We start from the raw sequence: 24232 nt of genomic DNA on the forward strand, positions 1-24232 counted from the left end.
GATATTAAGAGATATAACAAAGAAAGAACCTACCCTAATCTCAATAAAGACTTTTACCAACCACAAAGTCAACAACAAGGTTCTTTTCGTGGCAATCAAAAGAGAGTTACTTTTTCAGGCACGGATTCAGACTCAGAAAACGAAGCCGGCCAACAGAGAGGTGCTCAGGAACAACCGTCCACCTCCAGACAACCTTTTTTAGGACAGGGTCAGAGAGGACAAGGCCAACCAGTCCGAGGCCAACAGAAACAAACACGCAAAGGATGGGGACGCAACAACTATACCCCGGGGTTTAGACGAACAAGGAACCAATATTACGAGTGGTAGAAAATAACGTAAGTGTACCAATCTTTAATCTATCCTCACACCTTCTGTCCTCTGACGAGATATCTGTCCTCTCACAAGGCTTATCTTTCGTTCCAACACATAAAAATGAACTATTTACAACAAAATTAGAGCTGTATAAGTTCTTTAGAACTATACGTCTGAAGAATTTCTTCTCAGATAAAAACTCTACACAATCTGCTAATGTCACAGGCCTGTGTCCGGTCTCAACATTTTTTCCTACGAACAATATGGTAGCCAAAGAGATCATTACATTTGAAAATGTAGTGTTGACTGAAATAGAACACCTATTTAGAAATCCGAAATGGGTTCCATACAACCTCACTAAAGCTGAACAACAGGCATTGTTTCATCTACAAACACTCCCAAACACCATCCTAAAACCAGCTGATAAGGGTGGAGGGATAGTGCTGTGGGATGAGAAAGCATATGAGTCGGAATTAGAAAAACAACTATCAGTCACTTCCAACTACCAAAAACTACCATGTAATCCTACGATAAGGCTTGAAAACAAAATTCGCAACCTATCATCAACAGGGGTCAAAGGTGGTTGGCTTAGTGAAAAAGAAGCAAGTTTTCTCATCAATAAGGCCCCCACGGTTCCGGCAATTTATATATTGCCTAAAATACACAAGAATCAAACAAATCCCCCGGGGCGCCCTATTGTGTCAGGGTGTAATTCAATCCTCAAACCCTTGGCACAATATGCCGATTTTTTCATTCGCCCTTTTGCCACTGAGAATAAAAACTATATCAGGGACACAATGTCAGTAATCAACAAGGTTGAAAACATCCCCTTTGACAGCAAGGAAGAACTCCTAGTGTCCATGGACATTGAAAGTCTATACACAAACATCCCTCAAGAACAAGCTCTAAACATCTTGCTAACATTACTTGAGAACAGACCCAGACCTCATCAAGTACCATCTGATTTTATCATTGAGTGTTTGCGAATCCCACTGTGTGAAAATTTTTTCATTCACAAAAGAACCTTTTACCAACAACTTAAAGGAGTAGCCATGGGCGCAGTTTTTGTGCCCGACATAGCAAACATATATGTGTCCGATTTTGAGGATAAATTCATATATGATGCCAACAACCCTTTCGCAGACCACCTTAAATTTTGGCTGCGTTACATAGACGATATCTTTTTCATTTGGCACGGCACTTCATTAGATCTAAAAAAAATTCACGAATGGATCAACTCAATAAATTCCAACTTACAGTTCACTATGGTGTCTGACAATCATAGTATAGGCTTTCTAGATATCTCAATAAAGGTGAATGAAGATAAAAAATTATACACCACTCTCTTCACCAAACCTATGGCTAAAAACACTCTTCTAAAATACAATAGCTGTCACCCACAAGCACTGCGCAATGGGCTACCTTTCGGCCAATTTCTACGCTTGCGTAGAAATTGTACCAGAAGGACAGATTACTTTAAAGAAGCCCAGATACTAAGACAAAAACTGCTAGCTCGTGGTTACCCAAATAGACTACTGAAACAATCCCTCGAGAGGGCTTGGTACAATAACCGGGATTCATTTTTACAAGTAAAAACCAAAAACCAATGAACCCAAACTAGTATGTGTTACAACCTTCGGCACCTTCACTAACTCAATCAAAAAAGTGATCTCTAAACACTGGTCCCTACTTTCAGACTTACCTCAGTTGGTTAACAAACCAATGTTTGCCTTCAAAAGGGGCAGAAATCTAAGAGACAGACTTGTCCACGCATATAAGAACAGAGACTCTGAACTAGTAGACAATATGCGACAACTAAGTCCCTTACTAGGACATTTCAAGTGCAACCATTGTACAGCCTGCAATACCACCAATAACATAAAACATTTTGACTTGAACAACAAAAACTTCAAGCTAAAAAATTTCTCCAACTGCAATACAACCAACGTTGTCTATTGCATTGAATGCCCGTGCAGACTGAAATATTTTGGCAAGACTACCCAACAAATCAAAAAGAGAATTCTACAACACCAATCCAGAATTCAGTGCCAAACAGAAAATGCTCCTCTAGTAGAACATTATATTGCCAAAAACCACAGTGAAAATGACCTTCGCTGGTGGGTAGTTGAGGTCGTTAAACCTACAATCAGACAACCAAATGTTGACTATTTACTGACTCTTAAAGAACAACGCTGGATTTGTCTAGCTGACTCTGTAAAAAAAGGTCTTAATTCCTGCACAGAGTGGCAAGCCCTAGCCTGTCTTAGCTAACCTGAAGGACAACATACACTCTCCTATTGATGTAACCAGTGAGTTAGTTATTCCTCACCACAGTAAACACTAACACTTGAAGTTTCTATATTATGTATGGTTTTATTTAATTTTTATCAATTTTAATGTTTGTAATTCTGTAAATGATTGAGTTGTCATCTGAATTTCTTCCCCCCCTTTCTTCTCAGAAAGCAATATTAATTTACATAACCAACGGCAACTATGAATCTATGAAAAAAATCCAAGCTGATTCTTCGTCCTGTTCAGGAAATAAACTCCACTTTGTTCTGTCACTTGGCCCCTCACCCAATATGGCCGCCGACTTTCCCTTGAACGAAATACTAAATACATCCGGTTCATGGAGCGACTGTTACTTCTCAGTTGCAGATTCATTCAATCAACACTTACAAGTAAATGAGTCTCACAACTGTAAAGTTTTCAACTATGAGCTCGCCGAGTGAAAAATACAATTATCCCCAACAAACTCCGCCTTGGCATGTAGTCGCGTCCGTGAGAACTTCCGGTTCATTGTCTTTAAAACCCACAACCATTAGCTCTGTCATTCTGACTAACTATTGAGCCACGATACGCTGTTTTGCCGACCGACGATACGCTGTTTTGCCGACCGACCCTTTTAAAAGTAAGTGCTAAAAGCCGCCGTGTTCCGACTTTACTGTCGTGTCTGCTGCTTTTCACAATTAATTGTAATATGACTCTTCTACTTGCACTAACAATACAGCGAGCACCGCTAATCAAAAATAAGTGCTATAAGCCACCGTCTTCTGACTGTACTGTCGTTTTTGCTGCTTTCTGTAATCAATCGCAAAATTACTCTCTTACTCGCACTAATAATACAGCGAGCAATGTTATTTAATATTCGTTCTCTAATCACAGCCAATGTATCATGTGTCTTTTAAGTTTAAAATCATGCACCCGGTCCGCGTTTAGAAGACCGTTTGTCCATTTCCGTACATATTTGTATATGTTGGTAATCACAATTGACCGTGTGTATTTATCTTCATTCACGGTGATCTAATTATTACTCATTATTATTTTTTAGAGAACACCCAGATTCGAACAGTGTCCTACACATTTGGTGTCTTAACTCGTCTAGAGCAACCAATTGAGGCGGTTTGCACTTCTTTTCTTTAATTACAAGGTAGGCATAACTTTGTTAGTGACCAAGTCTTCGTCCACATTTGTTGTGATTCAACATAACGTGGCTTTTTTACTCATCACTTAGAACTAGATTTCAGCCGCGTGTACTTATGTTTGTGAACCGAGACCAAATTACAATCTATCAATTTTTCCAGAGAACGCACAGATTAGAACAGCGTCCTACACCTTTGGTGTTTCAACTCACCTAACGCAACCAACTGAGGCGGTTTGCATATATTTTCAAGGTAGGCACGACCTTTTGATATGACCAAGTCCTCTTCTACACTTTTTGTGATGTAGTATAACGTAGCGCTTTCATTCTTTTCTCAGAACTTGATTGAAGCTATCAAGATTTTTGACGGCCAACTAAAGGAGGCCTAACCTTTCATATCCCAAGGTACCAATCCGATTCCTATTGTCATAGCATGAAACGCATGCCTTGCTAGGTCCATGTTAGGTGTCAACAACACAGACTAGCTGTGTTGTTCCCTCAAGCTTTCCAAAGGTTATTCATGATGACAAGTCGACCATACCAACTGAAAATGTTTTTCCATAAGTTTCTCTTGTGTCATTACAGTTAATCTCAAAGTGTCAATTGAATCTTTTTTGAGACAGATGCTGGTTTGAACTTGCAGAATTTATCGTTGAGACAACAAAATGTTTTTAGAAAAAAGTAGATGTTGAAATTAAATCATCGTGTAATTTTGTTTTTCTTTCATGTTTAGAAAGCCAACTCACATAACGAATTGAATGTATATATAATTCAGTTTTTGCAGTGATTTATAAAAGATTCATTCGCCCTCACTCTCCAAACAGAATTAATTGTGGTATTACAACATGATTATGCCATCAAATTCATAGAGTGACCAATGGAGTCATTCGACTTCTTTTAATTTACTCTTTATAAATGCGTCACGCGGGTTATACTTGGAAGGTGTATGATCCTGTGAACATCTATTGTTTTTTAAATAATTGCAGAGCTTTTATGTATGTAACTAAACATTGATTTGTTTATTGATATGAATTTATTGTTTTAAATAGGGAGTCTTTGCTTCAGCAATTGAATAGTCATCGTCCTGATGATGGTCTTTTTGACATCAGCAACCGAGACCGAAACGTCGACATTCCATCAACTCCTCTAATGTTGTTCCACAACACGAACTCACAACCACATTTAATTGATTATTTTGGGTTGTTTTTTCTTCACTAATAAGGAGCTGATGTGCTAAGTCATGAACTATAGATACATTTTTGTCAATCTTTGTTCATGATTTCTTGCTAAAATTAATTTGTACACTTATCTCTCACAACTTGTTTTCAGTAAAGATTTTTTTGAAATATAAATCCTTCTGCTCTGTTTTTTCTTCTGACCTTCCATCAATTCATTCATCCATTTACAATAATATCGTTATCCTGTGGATACTGTTGAGTGTGTTACTATGGTACAACTCAGAACTTAGACCGAACAATTTAAAAACAAATCCCTTGTAGCACCTGTTGTTTTGAATTGCACTTTGCCCAAGCCTACAAGGGTTTATTGGGTTTCCCCTGCCTATAATAGTAGTGCAGAAAGGCACCATGCCCAGGAGAACCTACAATAACGACTTCCGAGCTCATGATCCAAGGAATAATAGGCAAAATTGTTTCTGGGCTGGGCCCTATCACAACATAAAATGTCAGGACATGGAAACCCCGCAACCAGGGAGACTAATCTAAATATAGATAATTAACAGGACAGTGCCTGAGGCTAAACTCTACTGAACTAGCGCATAGAGCTGCCCCAAGAGCCGGAATAAAGAAAATGGGCAGACAACAGAATCCCTTACATCTCAGCAGACATGGAAAGATCGCTAAACCTAAGATCAGCAGGCCTTGTCTCACAAACAAAATTGAAGCTGGTCAGACACGAAATGAACAGCATGGCGGGAAACCGATAAATGCTGTTACATATTACACATGCTATGTGTGCATGTCTACTGAATCTGTGATGAAAAGTTGAGAAGCAAAAATCACATTTTCAAGTTTAAGATTATCTACAAGAAGTGAAGCCAATTTCATTACTGATTTATAAGAAAAAATGCATCACAGCTCAAGAGTCATTGTGAGTTCAAATATGTAAGATGACCGAAAAAGATGCTCAGAGAGCCCTGAAATATTTTGTTCACACATCAGTTGCACCAGTTGGTAACTGCAGATGTACTCTACCCATTTTGAAAGCACCAACACAGGTAATGGAAGACAGGTGGTGGGCTGCTGTGATAGGTCAGGACGAACATCCAAATTTGCAACCTAGTGGTTTCCATTACAACCCTCACAAACAATCTGCAAAAGGACAAGACTGCCGAATTACTTCCAACCACAGTACTTTTCAAGAGGGAGGGACCCTACCCACGTGTGGCACCACTAATCAGAAGAGAGTCTCTGACACCATCTAGATTCAGTCTCCCCTTTTGGTCCTTGGCAGGGCATCAATGCGCACAGTCAGGCGACCTCCGCCCTCTCCCATGCTCTTCCTGGGCGATTATAACACTCAGAAGATATTGCTAAATAAATAGGAAAGATACAGTTAAATATGTCTGCCAGCAGGGACTTTCATTTGAAATACTGCAGCCTCACTTAACCAAATAGTGTGATCTTTGGCACACAGCAATGTGGTTACTTTTTACACAATGAAAGGTCTGTTAGGGTAGCATGTTACACAAATTGATATGCATGAAGAAGGATGCCAGCAAGAGCCAAGTCCTGTTTCATAAGTCTCGCGTGTGTGTGAATTGTTTTATTACTGTCTCTGTAGCTCGATCTGTGTGAAGTCTCGGGACAGGGACGCCTGGAGACAAATACACAGAGAGACACGTAAAATATTTGGGCAGTCGGCAGCTTAAACACTGTTCCCTGGGGAACAGAATTAGTGATTGGACGTCCTGGATTCATGAAGGGGTTGGAAGGCTCGGCAGGGACACCGGTTGATCTGAGCTCAGTAGCCTGTGACTGCTCCGAGGGTGAGCCCCCAGCCACCAGCCATACCGCCTCTACTACCGCTCTACTGCAGCACTCTGTATTGAAATACAGTTTTTACTGATTCTTTTTGATTGGTTGGAAGTAGTCTTGTGGGCTCAAATAAATCCTTCCATGTGTCTGCTCCAGTTTCTTTGAGGGAGATTAGATGGATAGGAGTTGCCTGTAATCATTGGTGGGGCAATGTGAGTTTTGGTGCGATGAACAGATAGGTTAAAGGAGATCAAGAATTGTTAGATGGCTTGGATAAAGTGTCAAATAATGGGGGATGTGGTCAATGAAATGAGGTACAGACAAGTTTCAGAAATACAATAAAATAGATTTAGGAAGACAGATATGCAATTTAGACTTGACTGTCCTCAGGGAGAGGAGGCATGCAGAGGATGGAGCTAGAGGGGGGCCTTCGAAAGAAAGAAAGAAAGAAAGAAAGAAAGAAGGGGGATTAAGTCACAGTCAGATTTCATGTAAGGTTTTAAAATATAGAAGAAGGAGACTTTCTGTACTAGAGTGAAATCTGAGCATATAAAAATGTAAACAGGAACTATAGAAAGAGAAATGGATAGGCACTAGAATCAGATCAAACAGTCAATCCACCACTAAGATTCATTTCTGTTAGGATCGAAATGTCCCATGGAGAGTGTACAGGAGCCCACCTGTCCTAAGTGTTTGACTGTCCATATCTTGTATCCTGACTTTTATTTTGGCACTGGCTTCACACTGATCTTGTACATGCGCAAAAGCTTAGGCCTGTTCTTGGCACTGTGAGGTCCAGGACTTGTGGTGAGTCCTATTGGGATGCACCAACCATACTGTATCAGTGAAAGTGGGGCCTACTGGTCACTCTTATGTAAAGTTCTGCTGTTATGTGACAATCCAGACTCTTGTACCTGACTCCTGTGTTTTTTTGGACAGTTTCTTGCATGAATAATATCCATGTAGAACGTGTAGGACTCAGATTCTGTGTGTCTACGACACTGAATTGGACGACAGTGGGATCCATTTTAGATGACCCTAGGTTACCATGAAACAAAATAGAGGATGAGGACAGCTTCACCAGATAATGGGAGTGCATTGACTGCATTCCTGTGGGTGGGAAGACAGGGGCAGGGGTGGCAAGATCCAGACACTGAGGTGAGGCAGATGGAGACAGGGCTACCTTTAGAAGTTCCATCAAGACGTAGTCAACACAATTCTGCTGATTAGTTCTTACTTAACGCTGTCATTTGGTAGGAATTAAGGAAGGGACTGCAGTTTTTGTAGTGAAAAGTAAGGACGTTTGTAAACCAGGCCTGCCCTTTTGTCGGGCCCTAAGTACTGCTTCAGAGAGGCTGATGACAGCCAGGTTCATAACTGGCACCTCATTGAGCCTATGTTGTGGGTGCTCCAGTTGGATATTGCTCCAGTTCTACATGCTGTGAGTAGCATCCATTTATACAAAGGCTGAGTCTGGACAGCAGTCCACGACCAGCGCTTGAAAGAGAACTGGCTCAAAATATAGACAATGCAAATATTTAGAAAACATATATGCATAAAAGGCTGATGGAAGTTAAAAGGTAGGTGAAGGACTTGTTGTTACGCTGTCTAGTTTACCTTACCTGATGTCCTCCCTCATTCACTGCTTCGATCCATTCCACCGCTTTGTGCTCCTGGAAGTCGCGGGCAGAAGTGTATCTGCCATAAGAACGACAAACTGACATCCCTTAAGTTGTTCTTCCTCTTCATGGAGAGGGGCTATGAGAGAAAGCTGGCAGCAGCGAGAAATAAGGGTCCTGGATGCTATTCCCTCCGCTGTCCCACCTAAATCACAAACACCTAAGATGAAGCAGCAACAATCGTGGTGTGTATGGTTAGTACCACTGTATAATGATGTAATCGACTAGTATGCACCATGGGCTGTGCCAAGAACAAGAAATGTGAACAATCCAGCCGGATCTGGGAACGGGCAGCTATTATTGAGCCAGATTCGGATCCAGGCTGGCCCAAGGGAAATATGCAGAATTTGTCCTGGTCCAATTTGCAGACACCAGGCCATTTCCGCAGCAGATGCATGCTGTCTGCTTTCGATTTGGAGCAGCAACTTGCAGGCAGTCAGACTCTTTAGTATTGTCTCTTCCAGTTGTGCACAAAACAAAAGGCTCCAAGTAACTCCTTGGACGCTCATGACGAGCTCAGCTCGTCATGATGTACACCTCCATACACTCATGACGAGCTGAGCTCGTCATGAACAATGGGAATCAAGAAAAGTCAGCATCCTGGAGGATTAATTAGATTTAAGATAGAGTCTAATTTATAGCTGTGATATTGACGCTAGCAACATAGCTATACTGATATTGCAATGGTGTTGGCGCCAATGACACACACTTGAATAAATTTAAACATTGCGAATAGCTAGATAGCCATATTAAATGGAGTCCTTTGATTAAAGTGCGAGCCATTCTTATTGCTTGGCGTCTTATTCTTTTCAAACACAACCTATTAGGAAGGATTTCTTTCCCTTTAGATAGGATCAACCTTTAGAAATGGCCTTTTCCGGTTTCCTTTCTCCTCTTACCTACTAAGGACCAGAATATATTTTTTTATATATATACCATTTATGTATGTTTCTATATGATTCATCTTTGCTATAACGATGTGTGTATATATTCCTTCTTCATTGTTAGCGAATTCCAAGACTACGTAAGAAATTAGTGTTCTTTAGGAAATGGTAAATATGCATTGCAAAAGAATTCCAAGATCATGTAAGAAATTAGTGATTTTTAGGAGATGTAAAATATGTGTTACAAAAGGATGCGAAAAATTGACCTATGTTGTACATAGTTTGCCATTTGGTTTCTTGTCAATGTCTTTTTTGTGCGGTGTAATGTACTATAAATACTTTCTGGCAGTAAATGTAAGTGCAATCTATCAGATCAAATGAAATATATAATTTTAAACACAAGTAAAAGTGTATTTGTTATCCTTCTATAATTCTAGATATGTGCTGATAAGGTGCTGTTAAGGTCCTGATGAAGGCACTCTGTGTCGAAATGTGTTGACATCGACCCGAACTATCAGCCGTGGGAGCCATTACTGTTCCCACCCCGTCTGTTACGATAAAGAGATTAGTCTATCTGTCTTCTCTTAAATGTTATTTTTTACCTTATTATTAATAATGTAATAATTTTATCAATTTGTATCCATGGTATTAAATTTTATATGTGATTATAATTAATGGTTATCTTGCTTTCTTTTACTTGTGTTTATATTCTTTTGCACTACATTGTGTGTTTTTTGCCAGTTTGATACTATTTCTGATTGCCTGGATATTGCTGTTCTCAATTGCTCCAAACGTCTCAACCACATACTTCAGATGGAGCAGAATTCTGCAGCCAGACTGGTTTTACAACTTCTCAGTGGAGCTCAGCATCCGCTGCATTAAAAACAAGCATTGGCATAGCCAATAGGTCTCACTTTTGGGACCTTATAAGTATTTAGTTATCCGGCACAATATCCTTGGTGCAACAACATCAACTTTTGCATGGCTAAGCACCTATAAGGTCCAAAAGGCAAGACCTATAGGCTATGCCAATGCTTGTTTTTTCTTTCAGCGGCTTTGTTTATCTGCTGACAGGAGAACTGTTGGTTTCTAGCAAGCTATTGCTGAGATTCATAAGCACCCAGCTCAAGGTTTATCCAGTATGGTAAGATAAAAAACAGTTCACTTGCAGCCCCGTTCTTCGTGCAAAAAGAGTCCAGGAGCACGAGCCTCTTGTTTTTCTTTCAAGCATGGGATTTTAGTGAGCCCTTGCATGGAAAAATGCTTTCAAGCCTTTGTGCCAAGCTGTGAACACTGGAGTTTAAGCTGAATTCTTTGCATACGTAGCACAAGGCCCCGTTCACCGATTACCAGAAGAAATCTACTTACCTTCTGATCGTAGTATGGAATGCCCTCCCTCTTGACGTAAAATCCAGTCCCTCTCTGCAAACTTTTAGATCTACGCTCAAGACCCATCTTTTCATACTTGCATATCCCTAGTGGCATTCTGCATTAGTAACACTCTATATTCTGTTTTCTTTCTGTATACTTATTTTGATAGGCGCCTTGATACCTTCGGGTTTAGTCTGCGCAATACAAATTGCTTAATAATAATAATAATAATAATAGTAAGTTTTCTACATGAGTGTAACATTTGACAAAGACTAGACAGGAGGACAGACGCAGCGACGACACAGTATGCATTAGAAAAGACAGAGACATGTACAAAGACATTGGGATCTCTGCTGCACCCCACTGCCCCCCCCCCCCCGCCCAAAAAAGAATAATGACAAATGGAGGAACCCAAATGCTGCAACAGGAAACACCCAGAGTCTGTGCTTGAGAATGTACAGACACTAGGACAATCAACACTTTGAGAAGGGGATAGACAGAGGTGGGCGAGCCACTGAAGGCTCGAGCCAGAAGACCGGCTCTGGCTCAGGCCAAGGTCCTCGTGGACCCTCGAGCCAAAAACGAGCTGAGCTTTCATGTGGCTTCCGCCTGCCACTCACGCTCTAACCTCGCGCACCAAGCATTAATAAAAGAACAAAACACTAACCTCTGATGTAAAACAGGAAAAAGAAAGAGACCCATCTAGTAGCTGAAGTGTAATATGTGAAGCCAGTAAGCCTGGGATCGACCTGGTTTCCATGCTTAACCAAACTGTGTGATCTTAAGCAAATTGAGTATTTCACCGTGCTCCCTTTATCTTCATTATTACATATGAGTGCATCTTGAAATAAGCATGTTCGAGATGTATGCCATACACAAACCTCTCATGTTTGATTTATAAGACTATAATGTTGCATCATGTGTAATAAGAATCTATGTCACATGTTGGGGCACACAACAACAAACTTGCCTCTTACATGGTCACCCGCCGGTCTGCTAGTAAGTTGAATAGGACAGTGGATGTTCAAATAGTGAGATATGGAGACACAAACACTGTCACTAGGAGACAGTAGGCACTACGCACAAGTTCTGGGACAGGAAACACTGGCATGTGTAGAAGAACATAAAACAGTGAACAAGCAAGCATTCGTTTGGTGGAAAGTTGCACTCACGCTACCCAAGAAAACAGTAGAAAACAATGTGCACATTGACACGGATACAAGCTACAGCACTAAGAAGCAGTGGAAGCGTAAAAGCTGAGCTTTGTTATAAACAAAAAAAAGTGTAAATAAGATATTGCACACAATATAAATGCCATTCAAATACAATACAAAGGCATGGTGTTCTTACGGTCAAAGACAAAAAAAAGGTCTAGGAATTAAATGTGGCAAGATGGACATGGGTATGGTTGGAAAATAGACTATTTCTGACTTGTATGTTACTTTTGTGTAACACTTTACACACATTAGTGTCAAACTCATTCAGGGTGTGAATTTCATACAACCACTTGGCTAATTTAAAATGTGCCAGAGAATAAACAGCAAACATTTAGGCCTAATGGCATTGCTCAAGATACCTACTACACAGCTAAAGAGTATTGTGTGCCTGCCTACCCCGCATGTTAATGTTTGAAAGTTAATATTAATGTTCTAAAATGTACATTTTTTTTAATTAAAGAAAAGCTCATATTCCTTAACAGGAGATCATAGAGGGGTCATCTAAACTGTTGCTGTAATAATAGTGACTTCTCCCAATCAGGATTGGGGAACGACCCAAGTGAATTATTGGGAGGGCAAGGTTTGAGGACAACAAAGGTCTCTCTCTAGCGGGTGGTCCTCTTCTAAGCTTCATCCTTATCCCTCACATGACAATAATGGAATGTCCATGAGGTGGCCAGGTACCAGGGAAGGAAGCAATGATGCCTCCAAATGTAAGGGTTAAAGTTTCTGCTCTGCAGCCACGTTTGCTAATGCTTATGGGACATTGAGCCTCCGTTTTTCCTATCTGACCTTCCCTTTTGGTTTTCACATGAGCTCTCTGCTCAAGCCAGTCATGGGCTTATCCTTGAACCACTCTCCCGTACTGGCTGACACTAGTCAGCATGTACCGGATTGCCTTTGACCTTCATGACTCACAATTCAATTCATTTGTTCGCTTTACCACTCAAAATCGTAATCTTGTACCAAAAGGGTTCATTCACTCTTTGGTCTGTGCATGTTTGTTTCACTATTATTTAGGGGAAAGGGAGGTTGAGGCAGAGCCAGTGGATGTGGGTGGGTTTAATGTATGGAAACAATCTTCTCGTTTGGCATTTTAGCACAGGGGTGATTGCGAACCTTGTCTAGTCAGTTTCTTCTCAGGGTCACCATCTCCATACAGACTTCTGGAACCTGGATTCCAACAGCGAAAACAGAGTTCCTTCACCTCACAACTTCCATCTGTTGTATGTATGAGTGGACACATTCAGAAACATTAATAAATACACTTATCAGCAGTTGTAAAGAGAAGTTTTACCTTACAAGACAGGCTCTCTGTAGTTTTGAAGCATTTAAGTATCTCCTAATGGGTATACAACTGTTACAACAAAGTTTTTACCACGCACTACCATTACAACGCAGGCATTACCACGCATACCATTACAACGCATTGTGCTGGGGGGCGCTCTAGGATAGGGAATAAGTATAATTCTATATCCAACACCTTCCCTAGTGTCCACGGGGACTGGAGTTGGAATATAAAATTATACTTACCACTATCCAGCACCTCTAAGCGCTATGCGTTGTAACGGTATGCGTTGTAAATACCGCGTTGTAATGGTATGCGTGGTAAAAGTATGCGTTGTAACATCATACATCCCTCCTAATGCCGCCATCTTGTCAAATTGATGTGCCTTTGAATTCAAGTAGTAGAATACGATACAAGGACAAGAGTACTCCACCGCACGAGGAGCTAGCCTTTCCAGTTAGAAAGTGACAACTTGGAGCACTTGTAAGTACAACAACCTGAGGGCGATTCGAAGTGAAGTTCTTATTACAATCCCACACCCCAGTGGCGGACCCACACTACTCCTAGAAACAGACACCCTGAGCCTGTTAGCAAAAGAGGCTCAAATAGGATATAAAGCGCTAGAAAACAGCGGTAATCACACAGGGAATTGAAATTCCACACAACACTAAATAGAAGCGACTACTTTCTAGCACAATATGTAATTTCAGTCAGTAACACAAAAGACAGACAACTGAGATCACATACAGTGTCTGCAATCACCGGACGGAGATTACAAGGGGCCAGCACAAACAGACTTGGAAGGCAGAGCCAGAAGCGATTTGTCAGCTATGTGACATGGGCCTTGTGGGAACTGGATGTACTTCCTCATACTCTGCTGTATTAGGAAAGGCTGGGGCGTAATGGCACCCGAGGTCATACCATTGGCAGTACAGTGCAAAACAAATCTCAGTTATTACAGTACATGAAACACGCTTACAGGTTCACTGACAAGCTTTGCAGCCTGCGGGGAGGGACCCGTAGAGCTATCTCACACACATCCTTGTAAAAAAAGATTACAACACCGATGAATCAGGAAAGCTTTGGCAACTCTTACACACTCACAAGCCATGCCCTGGCAGCACTGTTATGATACACTGTACACAAATAGATCTGGGCAGTTTGAAAGAATTCTCAGCACTCAGGCTTTCACTTTTTTAGGTCTACGGCTAAGTGCTTCTTTTGGGAGAAAGTGCGAGCCTCGCTTCTGCAAAGTGCTCATAGACTGATCATGATCTCGACTTCTTGTTAAGCCCTTCGCGGATGATCACAAGTATGAGCCCCGGGGTGTTAAAAACACTAATTAGCACAATCAATTTTAAAGAAGGTAACAAGGTACAAAAATCTAATAGACAAGCCTGTACCTCTCTAGCATGGCAGACAGTTTGACAGCTCTCGACTGGTGCTTTCCTTAAACAGTCAGTCCCTTGGATTCACCACAGAGCTTAACAGCTGCACGTGTTTGCCATGTGCCCAACCTGCTTCAACAAGAAGAGGGGCTTCCTGCTTTTCTGGTTTATAGGAATGCAAATAACAGGTTCTCCTGCAGGTGGGCTCACACAATGAAGCATCTCAAAGGCTGCCTTGCAGGATATTGTGTTGGGGAGGAGACAAGGGACTGTGTGGCTGAAAAACAAAACCGCTGAATCATGTTCTTGCAACGGAATATTGTCAATGGTGGCACAGGAATGCAGTAGGCCCTGGCATTCCAGTCACAGCACCCTGTCTGTAATTTTTGAGTCACCATATGACTTTGAAAAACAAAGAAATATTGCCTCAATTGCTATGCACATAGTTAAATATTATGATGAAGACAAAACACTAAAGCACTCAAGACCGTTTCCTTGAGAAAGAAAAACAAGGAAGGGCATTCAGTAATGATCTTCAGTTTATCATCACAATGCATATAGGCAGTGTAAAAAAACTGCAACTGACTCAAACTCAATAGAAGAAAAAGTGCGCGCGCCTCCCGCTGAAAGTAAAAAACACAAGTTTGAGGGGGAGGGGAGAGAGAGAGGGCCTGCGCCTGTTTCCCTTGAGAGAGTAAGCAGGAACCATCTGTTAATTACAAACAGATGGTTTAAAAGCTTGCTCCCGCAAGGTAATCGCTAAACGTGCACGCGTTTCCATTTAAAACAATGAAAAGCGTGCACGTTTTAGGGCGAAAAAGGGAATCGATTACTAAAGGTCTCCTTAGCCGCGCATGCGCGCTACATAGGCGAGACCAAAAAACTACACTGGTTGCCCATTCATAAAAGGATCTTTTTTTTATACTTCTGCTTGTTTATAGATCCCTTAAGTCCATGGGTCCTAAATATCTTAATGTCCAGATCTGCCATGATTAACCCTAGCGAACTTTAAGATCCTCTTCTGCTAACCTCATAAGATCACCTTTCTTTCCATTAAAATCTCGATGGGCAAAGTCCTTCGCGGTATTGGCCTCAAAGGTGTGGAACTTGCTTCTTAGCACCTTGTATTCGACTGAATCTGAAGAAGCCTTTCAAAAAAATGTAAACCTGCCTCTTTTTAGCCTTTGAAACCACAGAGCTAGCTACAAAGAATACAAATCTGTGATCTCTACACGTTACAGAATGTGCTTTCCAGCAGGCACAATAATCTTCCATGGTACAGAGTTTTAATGATAAAATGTAGAGAGAAGTGTTGGGCAGCCAAGATAGGGCCTTTTTATCGATATTAACTGTTTATGTGTGTTTATGATGTTTTATGGGCAATTATCAAAATTGTTTCTTACTACTACTATGATACTTTGTGAGTCAAAACTGTGGCTAGAAAAAAACACCGATCTCTCAAGCAAGTGCATTAACCACCAGTTATGTAACAGTTATTATTATCTCCTGAAAATTACTGGACACACATAGAGCTCCAAGGTAGTTTAAAATGCAACCTCTGTGATCAAGTAACGGCGCCAGAATACTTTACTATCACGTTTGTCCTTGCAGACAATTTCTTCGTGGCAGAGTGTTTAAAGAATAAATGTATTCGTGGACTCTGCTGTTCGTGGCTCCCTACTCAGTAATCCATCCTTTTTCTCCCGCCACATGCACAACTCTCTCAGCACCCCTCAATCTACTTATCTCTGTGCAAGTTTACAGCCTCGGTGATGCTCAGCCCTTTCACATCTTCACCTCCGGAGATGCTCTGCTGTTGCCCAATGTGGCTCTCGGAGGGACTGTGGTTAACTAAGTTGCTTTGATGTACCGGCGCGTGGCACTTTACCTGTGAGGATGCTACAGGACTCGCAGGTTGCACCGTCTCCGGCTCAGCAGACGGCTCCCAGCACAGATCTCCGATGCTGTCCGTGGGCTTCGGCGCTGTAATGTTTATGTATTCGTCGTCCTAAATTATACCTTTGGAGGTGCAGCAGGCGGAGGTGCTCTGCGCATGTGCAACCTGTTGACATAATGCGCTGCGGGGCTTGCCCTTAAATTTGGCAGCGGCTCTGCGCGCATCACTTGCCAGTCAGTGCAGCTGAGGCAAACGGAGGCTGCGGTCGCTTAAGCTCCTCTGTCCTGCCTGAGAAGCTAGGGCTACCAAGTGGCAGTGTGTGCATGTCACGGCCGCAAAACGAGAAAAAAAAGGTATATTGCCCTTTCAGATATAATTTCAAAATGATAAATAAAAGACAATTTCGATTACAAAGTACTTTAGAGGCGTGTAAAGTAATCATAAAACTTATCCAACAAAGTGGAGGGGGGAATTGAAATATTTGAAATATTTGAATTTTACCCAACTTTTACTCAAATACAATAACTTGACCCTTCCACAATATCGAAAATGTAGCTGGTATTTTCTCTGACAAATTTGGCAACCTATGAACAACCGTTGATTTGTGGGTCGAAATTAAATTAACAGGGATGATCATCGACATAGAGGGGGGGGGGGGGTGACGGGGGAGGGGGGCGATGTAAAGGGGCGAAACAGTTTTCATACCATATTGGCCAGGGTGCCTTGAGCCCTAATGCAAGCGGAGAACAAAAAAAACACCTTCACCTATGGTCGAGTAGCAAAAGCTAGTTATCGATATGATGCAACGGGGCTTTTACACCTACCTGCCTCATAACTAAACCTATACCCCATGCACTGACTTAATGGCAGTGGTTTAGACACTCATGACTAGTTCATGAAGATGTCAAGTTCTTTCAAGGCGCCTTCGGGCTGGCTGGGAAGAATACTTTACCAATGAAATAAGTTTTTATGGATCCATTTAAACCATCTCGCTTGGCTTGGATTCAGAGGAATCAATTGATTGGGGAAGAGGTCTAAAGTTTTCAATAGTCTTAGGAGTGAGAGCTAATAAGCATAATAATGACATCACACACAAACAAATGAAACCCAAGTACAAGAAAATATCCAATGTGATAAGTGCACACCCCGTACTCACACTAACTCGTCACTCAAGACATTCCACCTCTGCACCAACAATATCCATCAGCATTCCTGTTTTACACCCGCCAGCAGTTTTTTATTGGCTTTTGATGACAACACCCTGCAGTGGGTCCAAACATTCCCTCCTTCCACCACCTCCAACTGGACACAGCTGGAATACTTCTGATTTCCTTTCCTGGCCCCTTTCAGCAGTTGTATCCTTACTTCATTACCTACCACCACCAGAAATTGCCTTTCACTTCTACTATCATCACGTCTCTGCTCGCCTTATGTTTAGACTGTTTGTCATCCACGCCTCTCATATTTTCATCTTCTACATGTACTTCTCTTGCACCACATGACGGAACCATCTTAAATTAGGTCTAGAATTCAATTTAAGTCTACTAAGATCCTCAAATAATGAACAAACTGGGATGGCATTAGGACCTAATCTGTAATTCTTAATCATACTATCAAAACTCTACTCATTATACTGAATATTTTTTTCTATTAAACCATGGAGATTATTTTTAGGGATTTCAGTTCTAAGTGAAATCAGAATTATTAAGTTAAACACCGTGTTACTGACAGCAAAGCACCCAGTCTGAACAGGAAGAATCGAAAGCTAGTTTGCCTGTAGGAACCAGTAGGCGAAAGAGTAATACCAATAGCTTCAAGAAGTCCGTGCGCTAGGCCACTTGCCACTCCAATCAGACAGACTCCAATTCACCCAGCTAGCACTTTTTTCGTAAACCGTAAGAGTCACCCAGTAAGGTCAGAGAAATATTCATCCATGCATTTTCTGTACAAAGCTCTCTGTCCTACATACATTTATTTAACACTCATCACCACAATGTTTTAGAGAAGTGGCCTGTGCTTACCTGAAGTTCCACATAAACGTACTATTTTGATAATTAGGAATTGCAGTTATATTTCCAATATATCACGACCAATAAAGTGTTTCCTTTAATTCACAGATGTTCGCTGTTCTTCGTCTACCCTTCAAAGTCCTCACAAAAGAAAAGCCAGGCCATGGACGAATGCAAATGTTTGCCTCACTAAACCCGGAGAACATCTTAATGCCTAAGGTATGAAAAAGCATAAAGAATTGCTTTAGAAAAAATGAGAACAAGTGCCAAAGAGCAATTCCCTGTTCGAGCGCCTAGACACACTGAAATGGAGCTTCGTGGCAGGACTTTAAGTAGGCCGGGTCCTGCTGGTGCTGAGCACCGGCAGTTCTGAATAGCAGGTACTGAGCCGGGTCCCTATTGGGCTCTCCATTTTCAGTAGCGGCCCGTGGTGCGAGTGCTGCTGGGCGCTGATGTGGGCCGGGGAAGGGGCAGAGGTAAGTAAACATATAAATAAGTGACACAAATTTTGTTGTGCGCGCTGCATCACATTTGGTGATTCAGCGCCCGCAACAAAATTCGGGCTGCTACTGTCCATTTTAGATCTCATCCTCAGTGAATTTTTTTTCCAAACTCTGCAGCAGTGCCACCCTTCACAGCCTTTGATGCAGTAGTGGCCCGTGGTGGGAGTGCTGCTGTGCACTGACGTGGGGCGGGGAAGGGGGTAGTAAACTACAGATTACGGCCAATTAAAGGTAAGTAAACATATAAATAAATGAAACAAATTTAGTTGTGCGCACTGCATCACCAATTGCAATTGTTTTTAAATAAAACATTTTCTTTCTTTAAATGCAACCTGCTTTCCTTAAAGTAAAAGGGGATGTTGGGTCCTCCCTCCTCCTCATTTTCCCCTACTATCCCTCCGGTTTTTATGTCTCTTCGCCAGCTACTGGAAGTAGGCGATGACTGTTGTACTTTTTCAAATAATAATAACATGATACAATCTTAAAGGAAAACGGGATGTGTTTAAACGAAAAAATGAAAAGTGTAATTTTCTTTCTGTAAGTGCTGGCAGTGGTCCAGTGGACTATTACCTATTCTTAAAAAAATCAACATTCACAAAGGAAAAAAATGTTCCTTGGGGACTCCTTCCCATTTGCGAATGACTTACCACCTACTTTGAGGAGTAAAAGATTCATGTTTTATGACCAGAATTCGGTCATGGAACATTAGTACATATCATTCCAATTTGGAATTTGGAAGGGACGCCCTAAACATGCCCCTTCTAAACATCAATTTAGTATTTGATCGCAAATCCAAATTGTGATTCGGTAATATGTTACCAAACCGCAATTTGAGTTTAATACATCAGAAAAGGCCTTTTTACGGTCGCAAATGGCCTGATCCTGGGATTCGGGCTGTTTGTGACTACCAAAAGCCTTCGCACATCTGGCCCTAAAAGAATGAAATAAAAAAAAAATGGGTCAGTGATATTTAAATTATTATTCATGTAAATACTCATGCAGACCAATACATCAGTCATTCTTACAATACATGCATATCTCTTATATACATGAATTAAAAAAAGTAAAAACTAGGCTCTAAATCACAGTTTATTATACGTACTTGTGAAGCAATAAAAAAAACAGAGTGACTTTGTTTTCCCTTCCTTGCATTTACATCTTGGTGTTAGGCTCCAGATAGCTCCCAGCTAGGATTATGCACCTAGAAAAATTCTGCATATTTTACTGGGGCCCGACAGATCCGCCTCAGTAATAGATCCAAGATCCGTCTGCATCCCACATCATTCCAGCACTGCAGTGCACAAATATATTTTCACGAGTCTTGAAACATTAAGGGATAAACATTCTCCAGGTAAATGCTCACTCATCTATTTTCTAAACAAGAAAACAAATTATGTGAGGAGCAGTGAAGTGATGGATTAAACAAAACCATTTAAATAGGGTCCAAGGGATATATATTTTAAAGACCCACACCTGATTTTATCCCCAGCACCAACTGAATGTATAACACACGAAACACAGGGTGTCTAACAGCCAAATTGAGAGGCTACACTGTCGATACTGAGTCAACAAGATCTCAAAATATCTTTATCGCACACACATAGTGTATTAATGAGGATAGAGAAGGAAAAAAGGCTAACACTACATGCATAGAGGAGACCGGTACATCATCGATTATTCGCAAAATGGCTGATTAATCCACAACAGATTGTAAAGGGTTTCCATCAAATTAGACTCAATGATCAGTCCTATCATTGGCCAAACATTTTTTAGGGTTTGGCCCACGCCGACCAAGAGGCAAAAGGCGAGTAGCACAAAACACAGTTATACAATGGGAAGACCAGACAGGCCCACATGCAGGTACACGGAGTCAAACTGCCAAGAACCAGAAAGCAGGCCCATCGAACAATCCCTCGTAGTCAACTTATCTAACAAGATACTAACTCCACTTGAAGAACAAGTACTGAATAAAGGCTTGGGTTTCGTCATGACGAACCATGGAGACCCATTCACTTTCCAATGCAAATTGAGTCAGTTTTTCAGGAAACTTAGATTACACTATCTCTTCAAGGATCAGATTAATGCTGATTGCGACACAAACACCGGCCTTAGACCAAAATCTAAATTCCAGCCACCTATTCACACGGTTCGTCCACAGGTCTTAGCCTTTGAGCAAGCTGTTGCGGGTGATATTGCTTCACTGTGGAGCACAACAGTCAGGTCATTTAACAACCTTACCAAATCAGAACAAATGACACTGAAATCACTTTCAGAGGATCATTTAATAACTATAAAGCCTGCAGATAAGGACGGCTCTATAGTTATTTTAAACACCACGGATTACCAGACTGAGTGCTATAGACAACTAAACAATAGACAGGCATACTCTCCCTTGTCTACAGATCCTACAGAAGAGGTGACTAAACAGATACCTCTCAATTTGGCTGTTAGACCCCCTGTGTTTCGTGTGTTATACAGGAGCAGTGAAGTAGCAAGGGTGGGCCTAATGCAACCAAGAAAATTGGGCTCCTCTGCCAGTCACATTTGGGTAGTAAAAGACAGCCATAAAAAGAGTCTGCCACTGAACTCTTGGGTGATGGTGATAAGGCACCTACTGAAGTAATGATGTGAGCACCACTGCTGCACAGAAGGAGAAACACAAACCCTAAAGAGCTATTCTGATGAGAATAGGCAAGTATTGATTTTTTATAGACTAAACAACTATATGTGCATGACCGTAAATGATTTATGTACACACAGTGAGGACAGCAGTGTTGTAATAGTGGTAGATGCAGACTTAGTGCCTGATGTAGATCTTGGTGGATGGGATACTCCGTCAGCAGCGTGGCGAATATCCCGTCCCCACCGTATTACAGGAGCATTATATCCTGTGGCACTTGTAATACACAAAAACATAGTGAGAGGCATGCACACTTTGTGTACAGTGCGTTCAGAGCAGGAACCTGCTGTGGATGAGGGTGGTCTCTTATTTTCAATCCCAGCTAGGACCAACGCAAATGCCTCACCTAATGGCCCATCAGCACTCCTTTCATTTGAGTATCATAATTTCACAAGAACATAACAGACACGCTATGATTGGCGTCAGGTTTTCACTTTCTCCAAGCTCTGTATGCAAAAGATATGCATGAACTGTAAAACAATGTCAGATGCAGCTGTCTGTAGGAGTAATTACGATAATAACCATTAGAAATCACTTTATAACGGTTTACCACTACTCTAAGAAGGCCTTTTCATCAACCATAAACAACAACATTTTAATAAAAAGAACAGCATCATTTCAATCTCATGCCTTGCCGTTTGCAGGCCCTACCTTGATGCTGGTCATAATTCATTAAGCTTACTAAAATATGTTACAAGAATTGTAACCTGGGACTTGTGGATAGAGCAAGTACCTCTGGAACAAATGCACTAACAAACAGAGCAATATCCATAAACCAGTCACTTTCTATGTTATTTTATAATAAGTGAAACCTGCAACTAGATTGCACACAGGTCTATTCAACAAATGAATTAACCTGCAGATTTATCTTACCTCTAGTACACCCTGGAACTTGCCGGCTACATAAAGATATCTGCAGCAGATGTTTTAACCCTGTAAGATATTTAAAAACGCAGTCTGTTTAAGTAAATAATCCAGAAGAGATGCACTATCCATTTGGGAAAATAGTAAAACATTAATAAATAAATGTATAAGTAAACTCTCCTTCATGGTTTGCTACATTTTGGCTGCCACCACATGGCACCCAATTCAAGGGAGTACATTTTGTTCCATTTTCAGCAATGGCAGACAGCTGCCAAGCATCAGTAACCCATGCATCTATCTCTCTTGATTTCTTTCTTCCAGGGGAATGTGAGGTATTTGTGACAACGCAGCCTAAGAACACAAACAGTTAGATGTCCTGTACTCATGCACATGTATAGGTATAAAGGTGCATTAGTTACTGAAAAATGACATCAGGCTTGTGCCTCTGAGAGGTTTACAGTCAGTCACGTGTCATATTTGTCTGGGAAGTCACTAAACGCAATCTTTCAATTCTCAAGCAAGATGTTGTCTATGCAAGGAATCCATTGTGTGGTTTTCAGCAGAAAAGTTTCTGTCGATTTTTGAAACGTAAAAATATTCCTCTAAAATCAGCCGAACTACGTATTCCGATTTACTCACCTGCTATCAGGAGAGAACCCAGTGCTGCATCTTTTAGCCGGGCACTGACCCTGAAAAGTAATTCTTAGCGTACTTACCAGTAACTTGTATTTCCTTCAATAGGAATCCATTGTGTGGTTTTCACCAGAAAAGTTTCTAAGTGTCGATTTTGGAAACGTACAAGTATTCCTCTAAAATCAGCAGAAATACGAATTCCAATTTACTCACCTGTTATCAGGAGAGAACCCAGTGCTGCATCTTTTAGACCAGCACTGACCCTGAAAATTAATTCTAACCATACTTACCAGTAACTTGTATTTCCTTCCACAGGAATCCATTGCCTGGTTTTCACCAGAAAAGTTTCTAAGTGTCTATTTTCACAAACTAAAAATATTCCCAGAAAATTGCTTGTATGACTTAACGCATTCTTTCAACTGTTTACAGGAGATGCACCAGTGCTGGATCCAGGATCCACCACTGAGTAAGAAAAAGTGATGATAGCACTACTTTCCTGCTAAGTGATTTTCCTACCATAGGATAACATTGGTGATTCTATGTGAAACTTTTAAAATACAATAATATTGCTTAAAAATCACTACTGTAACCAAAACGCTTTTACTCAACTGTTTACAGGAGATGTCCAAGGACTGAATCTAGGATCCAGTCGTGTGGTTAGAAAAGTAATCCATAAAGTAGCTAATTGCTTTTAACTAGAAATTCACATTGAGGTCAATGTTGCATTGTGTTTGAAATTGTGTTGCCCATTGTAACAACTGTAACTACTGTACTTAAAGTCTATTGCCTATTTGCAAAGTATTTAAACTAAAGTAATTCATTCTGAGAAAGTATATTTTGTAATGTAACGTATAATGTAATTATAATGTAATTTAAAAAATAAAATATCTACAAATAAATAGTTTAAAAAATGTAAATCAGTATCAAAAATTTAAATATAACAATTATTACATTTAAAAATTGTCATTTACAAAACCTTTGAAATTCACTGAATAAAACAAAGGTTTCAGACATGTTATACTTAGGAATTAGCATTTAAAAAACCTTTGAAATTCACTGAAAAAACATAGGTTTCAGGCCTGATATAGTT

General features: G+C 40.8%; 1 protein-coding gene across 2 annotated transcripts in view; it reads right to left on the reverse strand.

Annotated features, from left to right (window-relative positions):
• LOC147688907 (peroxisomal carnitine O-octanoyltransferase-like) overlaps positions 1–16562 on the reverse strand; it is a 633161-nt gene extending 616599 nt beyond the window's left edge. For both annotated transcript variants that reach the window (XM_086941804.1, XM_086941803.1), the window contains exon 1: positions 16445–16562. The gene's annotated coding sequence lies outside the window, so the exon portion shown is untranslated. The remainder of the gene's footprint in view (positions 1–16444) is intronic.
• Positions 16563–24232: the final 7670 nt, after the last annotated feature.

Source organism: Lissotriton vulgaris, chromosome 10 (genome assembly GCF_964263255.1).
Source record: "Lissotriton vulgaris chromosome 10, aLisVul1.2, whole genome shotgun sequence".
In the NCBI taxonomy this organism is placed as follows: Eukaryota; Metazoa; Chordata; class Amphibia; order Caudata; family Salamandridae; genus Lissotriton; species Lissotriton vulgaris.